Source organism: Nicotiana tabacum, chromosome 11 (genome assembly GCF_000715075.1).
Source record: "Nicotiana tabacum cultivar K326 chromosome 11, ASM71507v2, whole genome shotgun sequence".
Taxonomy (NCBI): Eukaryota; Viridiplantae; Streptophyta; class Magnoliopsida; order Solanales; family Solanaceae; genus Nicotiana; species Nicotiana tabacum.
Window position 1 is genome coordinate 44,433,219 of NC_134090.1, and position 19,704 is coordinate 44,452,922.

A 19,704-nucleotide genomic window follows, 5' to 3' on the forward strand; every position below is an offset into this window, starting at 1 on the left:
AGTTAAGAATCATTACCCGCAAAATCCCTCCAAAAATCTCTCGAAATTTTGTCTCCTACCAAGCTCCTAACTCAAATTTGTTATATGAACTCAAAACCCTCGATTTTGAACTTTATGTTCTGCCCAGACGTAACGTTAATTGCAATCACAAAAATTCCCACGCGATCGCGAAGAGTAAGTTCACTGACCCCCAAATTAACCCTACGCGAACGCGATAATCCTTACGCGAACACGATGTTGCACTGCTCAGCTCTACACAATCGCGGTTGACCTCACGCGATCTCGAAGAGCAACTTCCACTTCTCAGCTGCCTCACTTCTTCCTCTTCGCGAACATGGTGTAGCCCACGCGTTCGCGATTCAACTTCTGCCAATACTAAGCATTCGCACTCCCTTTCCCCAGATCACATAGAATAAAAATCACCTCTACCTCATCTAATCCTTTGCGATCGCGAGCCTTCTCATGCGATCGCGATGAAGAAAAGCCTGCAACAGAAAACCAGCAAATATCTAATCATTCTCCAAGTCCAAAAATGGTTCGTTGAGTATCCGAAACACACCCGAGACCCACGAGACCTCAACCAAACAATCCAATCAATCCTAAAACATCATTCAACCTTGTTCCAACCTTCAGAATGTTCAAAACAACATCAAAACACCAATGTAACATCATATTCAGGTCTAAGAACTCCAAAAACTCTCAAATTACGCTTTCTATAAAACATTCTATCAAACCTCATCTGAATGACCTGAAATTTTGTAACCATGTCACATTCAACACTACGGAGCTACTCCAACTTTCAAAGTTCCATTCCGACCCCGATATCAAAATCTTGCCATCAAACTGGAAACTTCAAAAACTCAACTTTCGACCTTTCAAGCCTAAATAAGCTACGGACCTCCAAAACATAATCTGAACACTCCCCTAAGCCCGAAATCACCCAGCGGAGCTAACAGAACCAACAGAACTCCATTCCAAGGCCGTCTTCACACTGTTCTGACTATGGTCCAAATTCTAAAGCTTAAGCTTTCCTTTAGGGACTAAGTATCCCAAAACACTCTGAAACTCAAAACAATCATCCCGGCAAATCAAAATAGCAAAAACAAACATGGGAAAAGCAGTTAATAAGGGATCAGGGCATTAATTCTTAAAATGACCGGTCGGGTCATTACACAAATCTGGTTCGATTAAAGAAAGTTAAAACCCTAGTTTAGGTAAGTAAAATATTTAATGGAAAATAGGTAGATTTATGAGTAGCAAAGTAAATATAGACGAAAAATATTATTAAAACGAAGTAAAGTTCAACCAAATCTGGTCAAAACAGAGAACTGAAAACCCTAACATTAGGGCAAAATGAAGAATCTGGAGAATCTCAGAGATTCATACCATAAGAGACGGAGAATGAACATAGAAGGAAAGAAAATGAAAGTTCGAACTAGATTCAGTTCAAAGTGAAGGAGATCGGCTTAACATTTTAGCCAAGCTATTAGGTTATACCATAACCGATTAGGCAATAGTGAGATGAGACCGATAAAGTAAGAAAATCACCAAGGGATTCCATATCTGGTTGGAATCAAAGGGGAATTGGAGGGGATTTAGGTGAGGACGCTTAGGGTTTGACAAAGAGAAAAGGGGAGGTTGAGAGAATCCAAAGGCCGCGGGTAAGTGTAAAATGGGTTAAGGTTAGAGGGGCTAGTATAATTAAAGGGGTTGGGTGAACGGGAGACGGTGATCTTGAGAGATCAACGGCTGGGATTAAAGGTAAACGTGGCAGGTCATATATAATGGGTACCGATCGAGTTTTAATAAGAGGTTGTTTGGTTTGGGCGCAGGAGATATTGGGCTGGTGTAAAGATGTTGGGCTTGTGTATTGGGTAGTTTTAGGTCCGAAAATAGGAGTAATTTAGCGCTAGTTTTTAAATACCTTATTAAAACAGCAAATAATTTATAAAAAATAATTAATAAAAAAAAATATCACTTTTGCATTAAAATGATTTAAACTAATTACTTAACATTATAAAAATATAAAAAGTTATTTTTATATAAATAATATAATTATGCACATATATGGGCTATTATTGCAAAATACGCAATTTTAGCCTAAGATGCAAGAAAATAAATATATATAAAAATATTGAAAGCTTAATAAGGATACAAATGAGGAAAATTTAGATTCTAAGTTATTATAAAATTATTTTTATTGCAATTATAATTATTTATATAAAAAATACAGGAATAAATTTATTAGAAGCCTTTAAAAATTATAGAAAATTATGGAAAAATTCTTGGTGATGCTCATGCACTATTTTGAAGATATACATACATATTTGAAATATGTGAGGGAATAATTGGGTATCAATAGCTGCCCAACCTTACTCGGGAGGGATGAAAGAGTTGTCAGGTAAAGAAATGATGGCCGATTTTGACCGAATGGGTTGTTTTGAAAAATATAGGCCGCACCCTGGTCTTTGAGCTACCTACATATCCCTGGTTTTACAGAAATCGGGCGGTGTGTAGTTCTGGACCAAATGGTGAGTGAAACCGGTGGAATTGTTATAGGAATAGTCGTATGTTTTTTGAAGGAGTATTTTTGGGAAGGATAGTATCGGATGGATTTATGCAAAGTTATGAACGTGAATCTGAAGCGTAACAGATGTATCACAGGGCAGATATCTAAACGTTAATAGAGTAAAGGCGGGTAATTGATGGGAGTCGGTTACGTTTTAAATAATGGCAGGGTGTAAATGGTATAAGCAGAAACCGGAGCGAAGGTTGCTCCGTTTTGAAGAACCGTTAACTTCTGAATTACCTACAAAACATAAAACACGATGCATACAAATATATGTGGGTTACTGCGAGAATTTAAACATGATGCAAATTTCCTTTGGACCATCAAGGTTGTCTTTGGACAGTGTGGATGACGTCCTTAGACCATGACGTCCTAGGCCATGAATCATGTGAAGAAAGATTCGCAGGCCATGGAATGACGTTCTTGGCCACGAGAATGGTGCCTCCGAACCATGATGCCTTTGAATAATGATGTGCAATATTGACAGATCCTCAGACCATGGCATGGTATCTTTAGGCTATAAGGATGATGCCTAAGAACTATGACGCCTTCGGACAGAGACATGGTGATGCATATGAGAAAAAAAAAGACAAATCTTAGTCTTGTACATGATTGGGAAAGAGCTTAGTTCCGGAAAACATAAAATAGTACTAGATTTCAAGTAGAGTAGCTTTTGGCATTAGACAAGGAAAGGCAGAGCTTAGCCTTACGCAGCGAGAGGAGACAAGGCTTAGTCTCATGTAGAGACAAGGCAAATGTTATGCAAATGAAGAGGCAGAAGTTAGCCTCATGCAAGATTTGAGACAGGGCTTAGTCTTATGCAAAGAGAAGGCAACGCTTAGCCTTATGCAAATAGAGAGGCGGGGTTTAGCCTGATGTGAGATTTGAGACAGGGTTTAGTCGCATGCAAAGAGAAGCCAATTCTTAGCCTTATACAAATAGGGAGGCAGGGCTTAGCCTCATGCAAGATTTGAGATAGGGCTTAGTCTCATGCAAAGAGAAGGCAATGCTTAGTCTTATGCAAATATAGAGTCAAGGCTTAGCTTCGTGCAAGATTTGAGACAGGGCTTAGTCTCATGCAAAGAGAAGGCAATGTTTAGCCTTATGCAAATAAGGAAGCAGGCTTAGCCTCGTGCAAAATATGAGACAAGGCTTAGTCTCATGCAAAGAAAAGGCAATGCTTAGCCTTATGCAAATTGGGAGGCAGGGCTTAGCCTCATGCAAAATTTGAGACAAGGCTTAGTCTCATGCAAAGAGAAGGCAATGATTAACCTTATGCAAATTGGGAGGCAGGGCTTAGCCTCATGCAAAATTTGAGACAAGGCTTAGTCTAATGCAAATAGGGAGACAAGGCTTAGCCTCATGAAAGATATCAGACATGGCTTAGTCTCATGCAAAGAGAAGGCGATGCTTACCCTTATGCAAATAGCAAGGCAGGGCTTAGCCTCATGCAAGATTTGATACAGGGCTTAGTCTAATGCAAAGAGAAGGCAACGCTTTGCCTTATGCAAATAGGGAGGCAGGGCTTAGCGTCATGCAAAATTTGAGACAGGGCTTAGTCTCATGCAAAGAGAAGGCAATGCTTAGCCTTATGCAAATAGGGAGGCTGGGCTTAGCCTCATGCAAGATATGAGATAAATCTTAGTATCATGCAATGGACAAATAGCAAATAGGAGCAGAATATTTCTTAGCTGGACATGTGTTTGCGCTTGGCGGTCCAGTAGTTAAGAAGGTAATGATTTTAGGGCGCACGTACTTGTGGTTATTCTCGTTCCTTCATCCAAAGAAAAATCATGAGTTTTGCAGGGGAGGTTGGTTCTGTCACGCCCCAAAATCCAAGGAGCGCGACCGGCGTTCAACCGAGTAAACCCGATTGAGCAAGTCTGTTAGGTTTCATACTGCCTAAATTTATATTTGAATAAAAAGGAAATGTACACCATTAATCAAATTCTATAGATATATCATTAACGACTTCTATTTGGTTTCCATTAGCAACATCGTTTGTAATTTCCAAAATATTATATGTTTTATACAACATTTCCAGAAATCAATATTTCTAATTTAATTCTAATACCCGACACCACCCACAACCTGTCTACGGAGCCTCTTAATACAACTGAAGAGAAACATGAAAATGACGGTAACAAGGCTCCGACTATACATTAATATACAAGTACATGATCAACAGATGATACAGGACCCCGGTATGAAGTGGGGCTCACGAAGTCGGCTGAAAAGAGGATACGCCACTAGCTGTGACCAACACTTCCTGCTATAGAACCACCTACATCCATTTAAAGATGTAGCGCCCCTAGCAAAAGAGACGTTAGTGACGTCGAATAGCACTAGTATGTATAGCTAGAAGTCCTCTTTCAGAATAGAATGTCCATATAAGCCGAGACAACACATAGTAACAGCAAGTCACAATCAATAATATCCAAATTACTAATTGAAACATAATGATTTTCAAAGTAAGAAAATAGTATATATATATGTATATGGTTGGGAGATCACTAGCACCGATATTTCCACCATCTTTGTTAGCATGGAGTCTGATCACACCCTATCGGCTAGGCCATCTCCCCACAGACAATGTGGTTTGACATTATGATGCGAAAGAAAGTTGTCACAAGAGTAGTACCACCATGTGCGCAACATAGAGTTTGATCTCCACCCGATCAGCTAGGCCGCCTTCACACATATGTCGTGTGGGTTGGCTTTTTATTTTCCAATTCACAGGTATTAGTTTCATCCCACTTTGGGGGAATAATCACAATTTCACTAATATTTCAATTTCATCCCAAATCACACTCCACCCCTACAACGGCACATGTAGTTTCAGGTGTGGGCCTTATGACCCAACCATCCTCGGCCTTGCTAATGATACTCCCAAAAACATTTTTTAGTTTAATTGCACACAAAGACAACACATATAAAGAAATGTATTCATCCCAGAATCTTTCACATTGTACAAATCTTTATTAGAATTTTCAACCATCCACATTAATAATATTCTCTTGGCTCTTTGGGCCTTTCACAAGATTCATTATTCATGGCACGTTGGCCGCATTCTATATTCCATACTTTCACTTCTTTTAATTTCAAGGATCATCACCAATTACCAATGTACAAAGTATTCCAGAAATCATATACCTCAAGTTCATTAGCAATGGAAACTTTAAACACAAAAGGTTTCCTTGCCAGAGATTGGGGCATACCAACTAGCAATAGATACACACATCAAAATCATAAACAAGCAATACACCAATTATTCTTGAATTACTCTTTCCCAATCACAACAATGTACAGTTTCAAAACGGGAGTATGTAAGAACTCGAATCACATTGAATACATTATAAGACAAGGCATTAGTTTAAACAACAACTTATTGGCATGAATTGAGTACCAAAAGCTTTTAGGCAATTCTATTTTCGAAGTCATTTTAAAACAGTTGAGTCGAGGCTCATTTCATAATCAGTTTCACATTTTCTCATTTCATAGGCAACACTAGGAACAAATATAACATAAGTCCTTGGCACGTTATCCACATTCTATTTCCCCAATTCGTTTAATGCACTTTCAATCATCTTTATAGATTATCAACAACTAGACACACTCAATCAAAGAATTTGGTACACATAAGGGCAATTAAGCATATCGAGTTTTTCTCACCCAATTGGTATACTAGATTTCATTTAACATACAACTCAAACCATACCATTTTAATAAGCAAACCCTACTTTAAACATTTATCTTTTGATATAAGGCTCGTACGGAATAATCAAGTTTATGAATTTATAGGGGATAACCCGGAATATAGAAATTAGGAATTTTGAGCCAACCATACTTGAACTTACGAAAACATTTATGGAATTCGATTCTAAGAGAGAAAGTTTAGCCAACATATCTTAAAGAGCTTTTCCTTAAGTTACTACAATGTCCGGAAATTCTAGCAATCCCAATCTACATCGAGACATAACAAATTTGAACAAAAATTAGGAAAATATTCATTATTTCGTTTCATTTGAGCATTTTATCTAACAGTAGTTGTGCATCTTTATTTCAAGGATCTTTTACAAGATTTCCTTCATTACCCAACCTAATCTTTACTTATTCATGTTCAACAATCTTCTCACAAACCTAATTTTTACATGCATGTATACATAATACTATTACACCCAAGAATCATACCTCAATAACCCATATTATACCCCAAACTCAAAATTAATGTCTAATATGTAGAACCTTACCTCCGAGATGAAGAACATGTGATTGAGTTCTTTGATTCTTGAAGATTTGAGTAAGAGATGGGTGATTATGAAGCAAGGTTTCTTCTCTCTTTTTCTCTCTCTATATGCTCTCAACTCTCTCTAACATCAGTAGAAAATGACCTGAAATGAAGCCCCAAAGACTATATATTAAAATGTGGTCAGGTTATAAAATAGGGAAAATAAGCCTCCGAATTCGGGTCTGCGATCGCACAATGGACTGCAAAACAAGAATATGGGCCGCAGAATGCATCGCGAAATAGTTTCCCTAAACTGGGCAACACTGGCCCAATCTATAACAGATCTGCGACTGCAGAGTCAAAAATGCGACATATTTGCGATCGCAGATTCAACACAGGATCACATTTTTCCAACCTTTGGTAATTTGATCATAACTTTGTGTAGGAATGTCCAAATGATGAACGGTTTAAAGCGTTAGAAACTAGACTCGAATAAATTTCATTTGATAGGTTATTCACCATACAAAACCTTATATATATAGATATGTTCGTCCAAAGTGTGAACTTGTGCAAACTCATTTGGAATTTTAGCCTAGTATAAAATTTTCCAATTTTACTTAGACTTAGGCCCCCCATTACACCCCACATTACACATCATAAGACATACACTTATTTACCAAATCCAATTGATGCCCATTATGTTAATAGCACATAAAATAATATAATTAACCTACGTGGCACCACGAAATCCTAAATTACTTAGCGAAAATTTTTGGGGCCTTACAGGTTCGCCCCATTAGAATCATTCATCCCCGAATGAGGAGTAGGGTCTTCCCTAAATGCTTAACACAGTATATCTCTTTTCTAACCTATCACATGTCCCTAAATTTTGACTAACTCCCAAATTTTTCAGAAATTTTGATAGCATCTCATTTGTAACTAGGCCTATCTACCTGCCAGAGAACCACCAAAACATCCTAACAACTCATCCACAACGAGACAAAGCACCACAATGTATATATCAACAATACTAATCTCACAATTACAAGCACTACATTATCATAATGATACCTGAACATGGACTGCGCATTTTTAAATCACAACACATATATGATACCTTTCAAATCAAAACCAATTGTTATACAATCAAGCGAAAATATTTTCTTTCCACGACACTTTAGGCCTTCAAGGTGGCCTCCTCGACTTATAAGCTTTGCCATAACACATTTACGGAAACAATACCAACCTCCAATCTTATATAACAAGAATGACAAATAGATACCCTTCATTGGCCAACTATTCATTATCTCCACCTTTAGTAATTTCCACCAGAATGATATACAAAGGATCTCCAACTACCTTCTTAGACATAGATATGTGAAAACACAAAATACATGGGGAACAACTATGGGGAAACTTCATACTCCTAGTGGAACCTAATGTGGAATACGCTTATGCAACCTTCTTTATCAACTCACATAACATCTTCAGGGGAAAATGTTGAGAATAACCTGTTCACCCTTCAAAACTCTAAATCTCTAGGTGAACACTCACACTAAACCCTTGATGACCTTCAACAGATATATGATCACATGGGGATGCTCCCTCTTTGACATGTTTGCACGTTCAGTACCCAAAAGATTTAATATAATGAGGAGCAACAGAGTTCAAAATCGGGCTAGAATTATTCAGGAACCCATTAATGTGCTTAGTAGAATATTTCACGAGGTTATATGATAAGAGACACAAATATTACTACTAACAATACTAACATGGTTAATCATTGTGACGACATCAATTATTAGACAAATGAGGCATAAGGGTAACTTGTACATTGGCAATAGGAATCATTAAGGAGGAATATTCAAGTACATGACCTAGTCATCTCCTAGAGTGTAGGGAAAATCCGTTTATCAAGAATAAGAATGCTCTGGCACCTTGAATGCGATATGGGTTTCAGAATACATGAAGTTGAATTACACTCTCAACATTAACTGACACAAGGAATCTATGTCATGAGCCCATGAGGATAAAAAGGAATTGAACACTTATGAGATTATAATATTTCAAACAACATAACCCTTCCCGATAATTGAACCTAAATGAGAGAACTAAATATACGACAACTTGTCTTCCAAATATGTGCAAAAATCCGAAAGCATCTAATCTCAACCTTTCACGAGTGAAACCACGTAGCTAGGACATCTTAATATTGGGATGAAATCATGTATTGGTTAGAGGGGTTCTAATGGTTAACATAATGCTCCAAGGAGAAAGACAACTAGAACTTCTATCCACCCAAGGAGGTGGAATGCCAAGGATAGAAAAACTCCCCGCACATGACAATAGCATAGTTAATGATTCTAGAAGTCCAATGTGTAAGGACAACGGAACCCAATGAGATAGTATAAAATAATCATGGAAGGTTTGTAGGTGTTCATAATGAGTTCTCAATGGATTTTGACTTGAAAAATACCCAAATACTAATGAAAGACAAAAAAACATGAGAAACAAGTGTTGTGCTACGATAACCTCCAAAGGTGTGCTTGGTCTTGACGGAGAGCCTATTAAGGGTCCTTATGAGAAGGGAAGTGTTACAATGACATATAGAAAGATATGTTCTCTCATGGTTAACAAACAAGTGTTGGGAAACTAGCACAATGAATTCACTAACTAAGGAACACAATTAACACATGTTGTGGAGGTGTAAAGAGAAAATAAACATTTGTTATGAGCTGGACATGCTTCTGCTATATTAACTCCCAACTGCAATACACGACCATTCCACGGGAAACCACAATACTAGGAACAAAGTGAGCTACTTACTATGAGATGTCACAAGTTGACACGAAAGTTATACTAAGATGACGACACAAGATCTTCCTATGACGGGGATGCGAGGATCTCAATTTTCAGAGAGATTTTATGCACATGATGACCGTTTCGATTGAAATGCACTCATGTGATAGGTGTTAAGGTATGATCTTATGTTGCTAGACAGTGAGAAGCTCTCATGATGATACTCGAAAAAGAGTAGAGTGACTGTTCAGAACATAGAAGCCATATACACCTGTGTGTAAAAGAGTGACTCGAGAAGGATCATAACACTAGAATGCTTTACATGGAACTTGACACCACATAGGTAAACTTTACAACGGAGCATGCATAGGCACAAATGAGCAGATATTCTCCATTTAAATAAAAAGATGCTGTAAGAAATTTATCAGGTATAGTCCCTTGTTGAGAATTTAGGAAAGTAAGTGGAAAGTGTTAATACTAGAGGTATAACTCAATTAAAGGACATAATTATAGAACTTAATTCCACAAGAGTTTGTAAATAAGAGAATTTGTGATAGAGTGGATTCACGAATAATGCGTCTCGTTCAAAGAGTTGATACATGCAATATTTTGTGACTCAACATCTTATTACGACCATGTTCATGAGAACTCTTCAATATGGGTGCACTATACAAAAAGGAAATCGTGCGGTGTTCATAATGATATAGCAAGGAGTGACTTACTTGGTAAATTTATATTGGTGGGGCAGTGCCTTAACTAATGCACCCTGACTCCACACATGTAGCATACATTGGTAACAAACTGATATACTATATGATCCGGTGGTGCAGTGACATTAATAGGAACAAGGGTACTCCCCTTAGAAACAAGTTCTTCCCTCCATAGCTCGATACATTATCCTAACAAACTCTTGGGCATTCTCTCTCAGATTCAATAGTGGGGCCATTCCCTCCTTATTGCTTCAAACTCGTAGATTATGGTTTCAAGATTACTCATCTTGAGAGTAAGACATAGCGAGGAAATTAGCTCCCTATCTTGGGTTCTACTGCACGATCTAGAGTATCAAAGAAGGGTGAAATTCCTAAATGTCCAAATAGCCTCCAACTTATAGATGTGGTTGACAACACACCGATAAGAAGGACTCTACTAGACACGACTCTAAGACATCTAGGACACTTTAAAGCCTTAGGCTCTGATACCAAGTTTGTCACGCCCCAAAATCCCAGGAGCGTGACCGGTGCTCAACCGAGTAAACTCGATTGAGCAAGCCTGTTAGGTTTCGTACTACCCAAATTCGTCTTTGAATAAAAAGGAAATGTACACCATTAATCAAATTCTATAGATATATCATTAACGACTTCTATTTCGTTTCTATTAGCAACTTCGTTCGTAATTTTCAAAATATTACAAGTTTTATATAGTTTTGCCAAATATCAATATTTCTAATTTAATTCCAATACCCGACACCACCCACACCCTGTCTACAGAGTCTCTAAATACAACTGAAGAGAAATATGAAAATGCTTGTAACAAGGCTCCAGCTATACCTCAATATACAAGTACATGATGAACAGATGATACAGGACCCCAGTATGAAGTGGGGCTCACTAAGTCAGCTGAAAAGAGGATACGCCACTAGCTACAACCAACACTGCCTGCTATGGAACCACCTCCGTCCATTTAAAGATGTAGCATCCCCAGCAAAAGGGACGTTAGTGCCATCGAATAGCACTAGTATGTATAGCTAAAAGTCCTCTTTCAAAATAGAATGTCCATATAAGTAGAGACAATACATAGTAACAACAAGTCACAATCAACAATATCCAAATAACCAATTGAAACATAACGATTTTCAAGTAAGAAAATAGTATATATATATATATATATATATATTTGGTTGGGAGATCACTAGCACCGATATTTCCACCGTCTTTGTTAGCACGGAGTTCGATCACACCCGATTAGCGACAATGTGGTTTGACATTATGATGCGAAAGAAAGTTGTCAAAAGAGTAGTACCACCATGTGCGCAACATGGAGTCTAATCTCCACCCGATCAGCTAGGCCACCTTCCCACAGATGTCGTATGTGTTGGCTTTTTCTTTTCCAATTCACAGGTATTAGTTTCATTCCACTTTGGAGGAATAATCACAATTTCATCAATATATCAATTTCATCCCAAATCTCACTCCACCCCTACACCGGCATGTGTAGTTTTAGGTGTGGGCCTTATGACCCACCTTTCCTCGGTCTTGCTAATGATACTCCCAAAAATATTTTTAGTTTAATTGCACACAAAGATAACACATATATAGAAATGTATTCATCCCAAAATCTTTCACACTGTACAAATCATTATTAGAATATTCAACCATCCACATTAATAATATTCTCTTGGCTCTTTGGGCCTTTCACAAGATTCATTATTCATGGAACGTTGGCCGCATTCAATATTCCATATTGTCACTTATTTTAATTTCAAGGATCATCACCAATGACCAATGTACAAAGTTTTCCAGAAACCATATATCTCAAGTTCATTAGCAATGGAAACTTTAAACACAAAAGGTTTCCTTCCCAAAGATAGGGGCATACCAACCAGCAGTAGATACACACATCAAAATCGTAAATAAGCAATACACCAATTATTCTTGAATTATACTTTGCCAATCACAACAATGTACAGTTTCAAAATTGGAGTATGTAAGAACTTGAATCACAGTGAATACATTATAAGACAAGGCATTAGTTTAAACAACAACTTTTTGGCATGAATTGAGTACCAAAAGCTTTTAGGCAATTCTCTTTTCGAAGTGATTTTAAAACAGTTGAGTCAAGGCTCATTACATAATTTGTTTCACATTTTCTCATTTCATAGGCATCACTAGGCACAAATATAACTTAAGTCCTTGCACGTTATCCACGTTCTATTTCCCCAATTCATTTAATGCATTTTCAATCATCTTTATTGATTATCAAGAACTAGACACACCAAATCAAAGCATTTGGTATACATAAGAGCAATTAAGCATATCTAGTTTTTCTCACCCAATTGGTATACTAGTTTTCATTTAACATACAACTCAAACCATACCATTTTAATAAGCAAACCCTACTTTAAACATTTATCTTTCGATATAAGGCTTGTCCGAAATAATCAAGTTTATGAATTTAAAGGGGATAACCCGGAATATAGAAATTAGGAATTTTGAGCCATACATACTTGAACTTACAAAAACATTTATGGAATTCGATTCTAAGAGAGAAAGTTTAGGCAACATACCTTAAAGAGTTTTCCCTTAAGTTACTACAACGTTCCGGAAATTCTAGCAATACCAATCTACTTCGAGACATAATAAAATTGAACACAAATTAGGAAGATATTCTTGATTTTGGCTCATTTGAGCATTTTATCTAACATTAGTTGTGCATCTAGATTTCAAGGCTCTTTTACAAGATTTCCTTCATTACCCAACCTAATCTTTACTTTTTCATGTTCAACAATCTTGTCACAAACCTAATTTGTACATGCATGTATACATAATACTATTATACCCAAGAATCATACCTCAATAACCCATCTTATACCCCAAACTCAAAATTAAAGTCTAATGTATAGAACCTTACCTCCTAGATGAAGAACATGTGATTGGGTTCTTTGATTCTTGAAGACTCGTGCAAGAGATGGGTGATTAAGAAGCTAGGCTCCTTCTCTCTCTTTCTCTCTCTATATGCTCTCAACTCTCTCTAAAATCGGTAGAAAATGACCCCAAATGAAGCCCCAAAGACTATATATTAAAATGGGGTCGGGTTATAAAAATAGGAAAAATAAGCCTCCAAATTCGGGTCTGCGATCGGAGAATGGACCGCAAAAGAAGAATATGGGTTGCATAATACATAACAAAATCGACGCCCAAAACTGGGCTACACTGTCCTAGTTTGCGACAGAAATGCTACCACAAAGTCAGAAATGCGATAGGATTTGCGGTTGCAGATTTGACATAGGATCGCATTTTTTCCAGCCATTGGTAATTTGATCATAACTTTGTGTAGGAATGTCCAAATGACTAACGGTTTGAAGCGTTAGAAACTAGACTCAAAGAGCTTCATATGATAGGTTGTTCATAACATAAAGACGACTGGCCGGGTCGTCATAGTTGTTCACAACATAAAATCTTATATATATTTAGATATGCTCGTCCAAAGTGTGGACTTGTGCGAACTCATTTGGAATTTTAGCCTAGTATGAAATTTTCCAATTTGACTTAGACTTAGGCCTCCCATTAGACCCCACATTACACATTATAAGACATGCACACTTATTTACCAAATTCAATTGATGCCCATGTTAATAGCATATAAAATATTATAACTAACCTACCTGGCACCACGAAATCCTAAATTAATTAGCGAGATTTTTCGGGGCCTTACATGTTTGTGCCTTTGTCTACTTGTTTTGCTTTGCTTTGCTCTAGAAATTCTATTTGAGTTGCCCTGGGTAACACCTGGCTGCCATAGAAATAGAATTTTCGAAAAAATATGCACTTATTTGATGAAATATAGTTATTTTAGAAAACATAGTGGCATATAATATCAAGTAAATTAGATGAACTAATGACTGCGACACTTTTAGAGACATTGCGATTTTTTTTGCTTTAGAATTTTGAGGGTCCTCCTCAAAATTCTACCCCAGTTTAGTAAGTGATCCTTCGATCGTTCTGCATGTAACGAAGTTTGTTGGACCTGCTCCGAAATTTTGAGAATCCTTCTTAAAATTCTGCCCCAGTTACTTTACTGATTTTCTAACTGTCTTACATATGATGATGTTGCCTGGAATTGTTCTGGATTTTTTAGGGTTCTTCTCAAAATTCTGCCCAGTTTCAGGTTCTGGAAGAATGAAGATTTTATTAAGATGTGACAGAACCCACAAGGCTACCTACGTATTCCCTCTTAAACGGGAATTAGGGCAAGCATAGTTCAGTTACATCAAATGAAGAAATGTAAATAGCCTAAACATAGTATCTCTTTACTACGTCTGAATTGATAGGTTTTGGCCAAACTTCTCCGTCCATTTCTACAAGTATGAGTGCTCCTCCTGTTAGTACCCTGTGAACCATGTAGGCCCCTTGCCAATTGGGTTCTTTTGGCTTCATCTTGATTTGGGAAGATTCGCTTCAGCACCAGCTTCCCTGGTGTGAATTATCTTAGTCTGACCCTTTTGTTTAAATCTATGGACATTTTCTTTTTGATAATGTTGACCATGACACACTGCATTCATCCTTTTTCCATCTATGAGGGCTAATTGCTCATATCGTCTCCTTATCAATTCTGCATCCCTGAGTTTGGCTTCTTGTATGATCCTAAAAGAAGAAATTTCTACCTCGGTAGGAATGACAACTTCGGTACAGCAAACCAGCAAACAGGGAGTTGCCCTAGTTGATGTGCGGATTCTGGTACGATATCCCAATAAGGTGAATGGTAACTTATTGTGCCATTGCTTGTGATTCTCTACCATTTTCCTTAGTATCTTCTTGACGTTCTTGTTGGCAGCTTCCACGACTCCGTTCATTTGAGGCCTGTATGCTATGGAATTTTTGTGCTTGATTTTTAAATTTTCACACATGGCTTTCATCAGATCACTATTGAGATTGGCGGCATTGTCAGTGATGATGGACTCGGGAACCCCGAATCGACAAACAATACGATCCCTGACAAAATCTGCGATGATTTTCTTGGTTACAGCTTTTTAAGATGCAACCTCTACCCATTTTGTGAATTAATCGATGGCCACTAAAATGAACCTGTTCCCATTTGAAGCGCAGGCGTGATCGGACCAATGACATCCATTCCCCCGGCAGTAAAAGCCCAAGGTGCACTTGTTGCATTGAGTTCGTTCGGTGGCACTCGTATCATGTCTGTATGTATCTGACATTGGTGACATTTCTGGACGTACCGGATGCAATCTGTTTAAAAAGTAATCCAAAAATATCCAGCTCGGAGTATTTTCTTGGATATAACAAAACCATTCATATGTGGACCACAAGTTCCAGCATGTATTTCCTCGAGAAATTTGGAAGCTTCTTTGGCGTCAATACACCTCAATAGTCCTAGATCAGGTGTTCTCCTATACACAATTTCTCCGCTTTGGAAGAAATGATTGGACAACCTATGCAGTGCGAGTTTCTGAGTGTGATTTGCCTGCTTTGGGTAGTTTCATTTTGCCAAATATTCCTTGACGTCATGGAACCATGGATTTATGTCCGTTTCTTCTTCAACATGAGCATAATAAGCTGGCTATCTATGGATCCTAACTGGGATGGGATCGGTGAAATTCTTGTCGGGATGTTGTATCATGGAAGACAAAGTAGCCAGTGCGTCGGCGAACTCGTTCTGGATTCTCGGAACATGTTTGAATTCTATTTTTGTGAACCTCTTTATCAGTTCTTACATGTGGTATAGGTATGGTAGTATCTTACCATTTTTCGTAGCCCATTCTCCTTGAACTTGATGTACCAGAAGATTCGAATCAATAATTACCAGCAATTCTTGTATATTTTTGTCAATGGCCAAATGGAGTCCCATGATACAAGCCTCATATTCTGCCATATTGTTGGTGCACGGAAACCTATGTTTTGTAGATACCGGATAATGTTGACATGTCTTTTACACAAGACCTCTCCAATACACACTCAGTTGAAGTTTACAGCTCTGTCAAAAAACATTCTCCAACTGTCGTAGGCTTCAGCAATGTCCTCTCCTATGAATGACACTTCTTCGTCAGCAAAATATGTTTTTAATGGTTCATACTCTCCTCTTATAGTATTTTCAGCAAGATGGTCTACCAATGCTTGTCCTTTGACTGCCTTCTGAGATACATAGATGATATCTAATTCACTCAGCAATATTTGCTATTTGGCTAACTTCTCGGTGGGCATAGGTTTCTGAAAGATGTACTTTAGAGGATCCATCCTTTATATGAGGTATGTGGTATAGGCACATAAGTAATGCCTCAATTTTTGAGTTGTTTATGTCAAAACACAACAAGTACGTTCTAGCAGAGAGTATTGTGCTTCATAAGGTGTGAACTTCTTACTCAAGTAATATATGGCTTGCTCCTTTCTTCCTGTCTCATCATGTTGTCCCAAAACACAACCGAAAGTCCCATCTAGTATGAACAAATAGAGTAGCAAAGGTCTCCCAGGTTCTGGCGGGACTAGGACTGGTGGTGTGGACAAGTATTCCTTAATTTTGTCAAAAGCCCTTTGACAATCTTCAGTCCAACTGGTTTCAACATCCTTCCTCAACCTTTTGAAGATGGGTTCACATATAACTGTGGACTGTGCTATGAAGTGACTGATGTAATTGATGCATCCCAGGAAGCTCATCACATCCTTCTTGATCTTTGGTGGTGGTATCTCTTGGATAACTTTAACTTTTGACGGGTCCAACTCGATTCCTTGGCGGCTGATGATGAATCCCAACAATTTTCCTGTAGGAACCCTCGAATAGCATTTTGAGGGGTTCAATTTTAAATTGTACTTCCGTAGCCTATCAAAGAACTTCCTCAAGTCTGCTATGTGATCTGTGGCCCTCTTGGATTTGATGATGACATCATCGACGTATACCTCTATTTCCCTGTGTATCATATCATGGAAGATGGTCGTCATGGCCCTCATATAGGTGGCCCCAGTATTCTTCAGACCGAATGGAATCATTTTGTAGCAATATACCCCCCATGGTGTAATGAAAGTTGTTTTCTCTGCGTCTTCATTATCCATCCAAATCTGATGATAACCCGCGAAGAAATCTACAAAGGATTGGAGTTTATGCTTGGCACAATTGTCAATCAGAATGTATATATTTAGCAGTGGGAAATTATCCTTGGGACTTGCTCTGTTTAAATCTCGATAGTCAACGCACACCCTAGCTTTTCCATCTTTCTTCGGAACTGGTACGATGTTGGCTAACCAGGTTGGGTACTCAACTACCCTGAGGACTTTGACTTTGATATTCTTAGTGACTTCTTCCTTGATTTTTAGGCTCATGTCTGGTTTGAACTTTTCGGGTTTCTGCTTCACCGACAGACACATTGGATTGGTAGGAAACTTATGAGCCACTATGGATGTGCTCAGGCTGATCATGTCATCATATGACCATGCAAAAATATCTTCATATTCTTTCAGGAAGAAAGTGTATTCTTTCTTGTTTGACGGTGACAGGTGAATACTTATGCGAGTTTCTTTGATGGTTTTAGAATTTCCCAAATTGATTGCCTCGGTTTCGTCCAGGTTGGACTTAGGTTTGTTCTCAAAATTCTTAACTTCTCTAATAGCTTTCTCAAGTATCTCATCCGCTTCTTCCAAGTTACCGTCCTTATGATGTGTTGTCTAATTACATGTCACAGTCGTTGGTTCATTAAGGTGAGAAATAGTAATGCTGTAGAAGAAAGATATGAAAGATAACAATAATAAAACATCAAATTATTTGATAAATGCTGAAACGTTAAACAAAATATCGTCTAGATGACTTCAAAACAATGTTTTCCAAAACAAAATACCGAAAGGAAGATATTTTAAAAACTAAATGCTCAATAAGACTCTTTTTTTCAAATAGCATTAGTAGCCATGCTATACCGGGACTCGTCTGGCCCTTGATGGCGTGGTGGTCCAGTTCCTGAAAAATGCTACCCTCCACCGTCTGAATGGTAAGGCCTTCTTCCTCCTCCTCAACTATCACATTGCAATCCATATCTTTGTCTTCTAGAAACAGGTTCCTTAGCCTAGCCAAGGCTTCCTCCTCTTCATATCTCTATATTGTGTCGGCCTGGTGAAAGGTTTGACTCAAATGTGGCAATGGTTGCTCGAGAGGGTAGTAGGGATCACGCCATGGGGGCGGCCAATCATCATATTCTTGCCATGTATACTGATACCTGAGCCTAAACACTGTGCCATGACGTTTCAACTATATCGGTTTGGTAATGCCTTGGAGCGTCTTCCCAAGCCCTTTGCCGAGTTCGTACCCTGACTATGCCAGTATGCTTTCAATTTTGCTGCTCCACCATTTATCTTTCTCAATTGCATTGACAGGCTCGATGCAGTGATATGTTTCTTCACCCAACTTTTTTCTACTCTTGACAACCGAGACAATTTGACTGGTGTAAATGGGATTACATCCGTCTCCGTGAATGATTACCTCCTGATGGTTCCATTCAAACTTCACACACTAGTGTAGCGTAGAAGCCACAGCTCCAACAGCATGTATCCAAGGTCATCCTAGTAAAAGATTGTACGTAGCAGATATGTCTAATACTTGAAACTCAACACCGAACCAAGTCAGACCCATTTGTAAACAAACATTGATTTCCCCAATCGTGGCCCTTTAAGACCCATCAAATGCTTTCACATTCATACTCCCTGCTCGTATCTGATGGAAATCTTTACCCAACCTTTTCAGAGTAGTCAATGGACAAATGTTGAGGCTTGAACCCACAACTATTAAGACTCTGGAGATGAATTTGTCCTCAAACTGTACCGTGATGTGCAACGCCCTATTGTGACTTAATCCTTCAGGTGGTTGTTCATCTTCGCGAAAGGTGATCGTGTGGCTTTCCAGTACTTGCCCTACCATGTGGGCCATCTCTCCACTAGTGATGTTGTTAGGCATATAAGCTTCATTCAACACCTTCATCAGAGCATTCCTATGCACCTTAAAATTTTGCAGCAGCGGCAATTTGGATATCTGGGCGGGAGTCTTGTTCAGATGATCAACGACAGAGTATTCTCTTGCCTGTACTTTCCTCCAGAGATCATCTAGACCAGTTTCAATGACGGGTTGTTTAGTAGCAGCTTTTTTGCTTATTTCACCTAAATTTTCAGGTGTATAGATCCTTCCAGTTCTGGTCATCCCTTGTGTAGCACCAGACTCTTCCATTTTTGTTTTTCCTTTTCTCCTAGCTTCAGCAACATAATCCTAGGGTGTGGCATTGGAATTGAAAGGTGGTGTGGGCGCTACCATCACATTGAAGGGTGAGGCTACTTCTAGTTCAAATGGAGTAGGTGTAGTCGAAGGTGTTGTTACTTCAATTTCAAACGGGACTGATACGGCTACT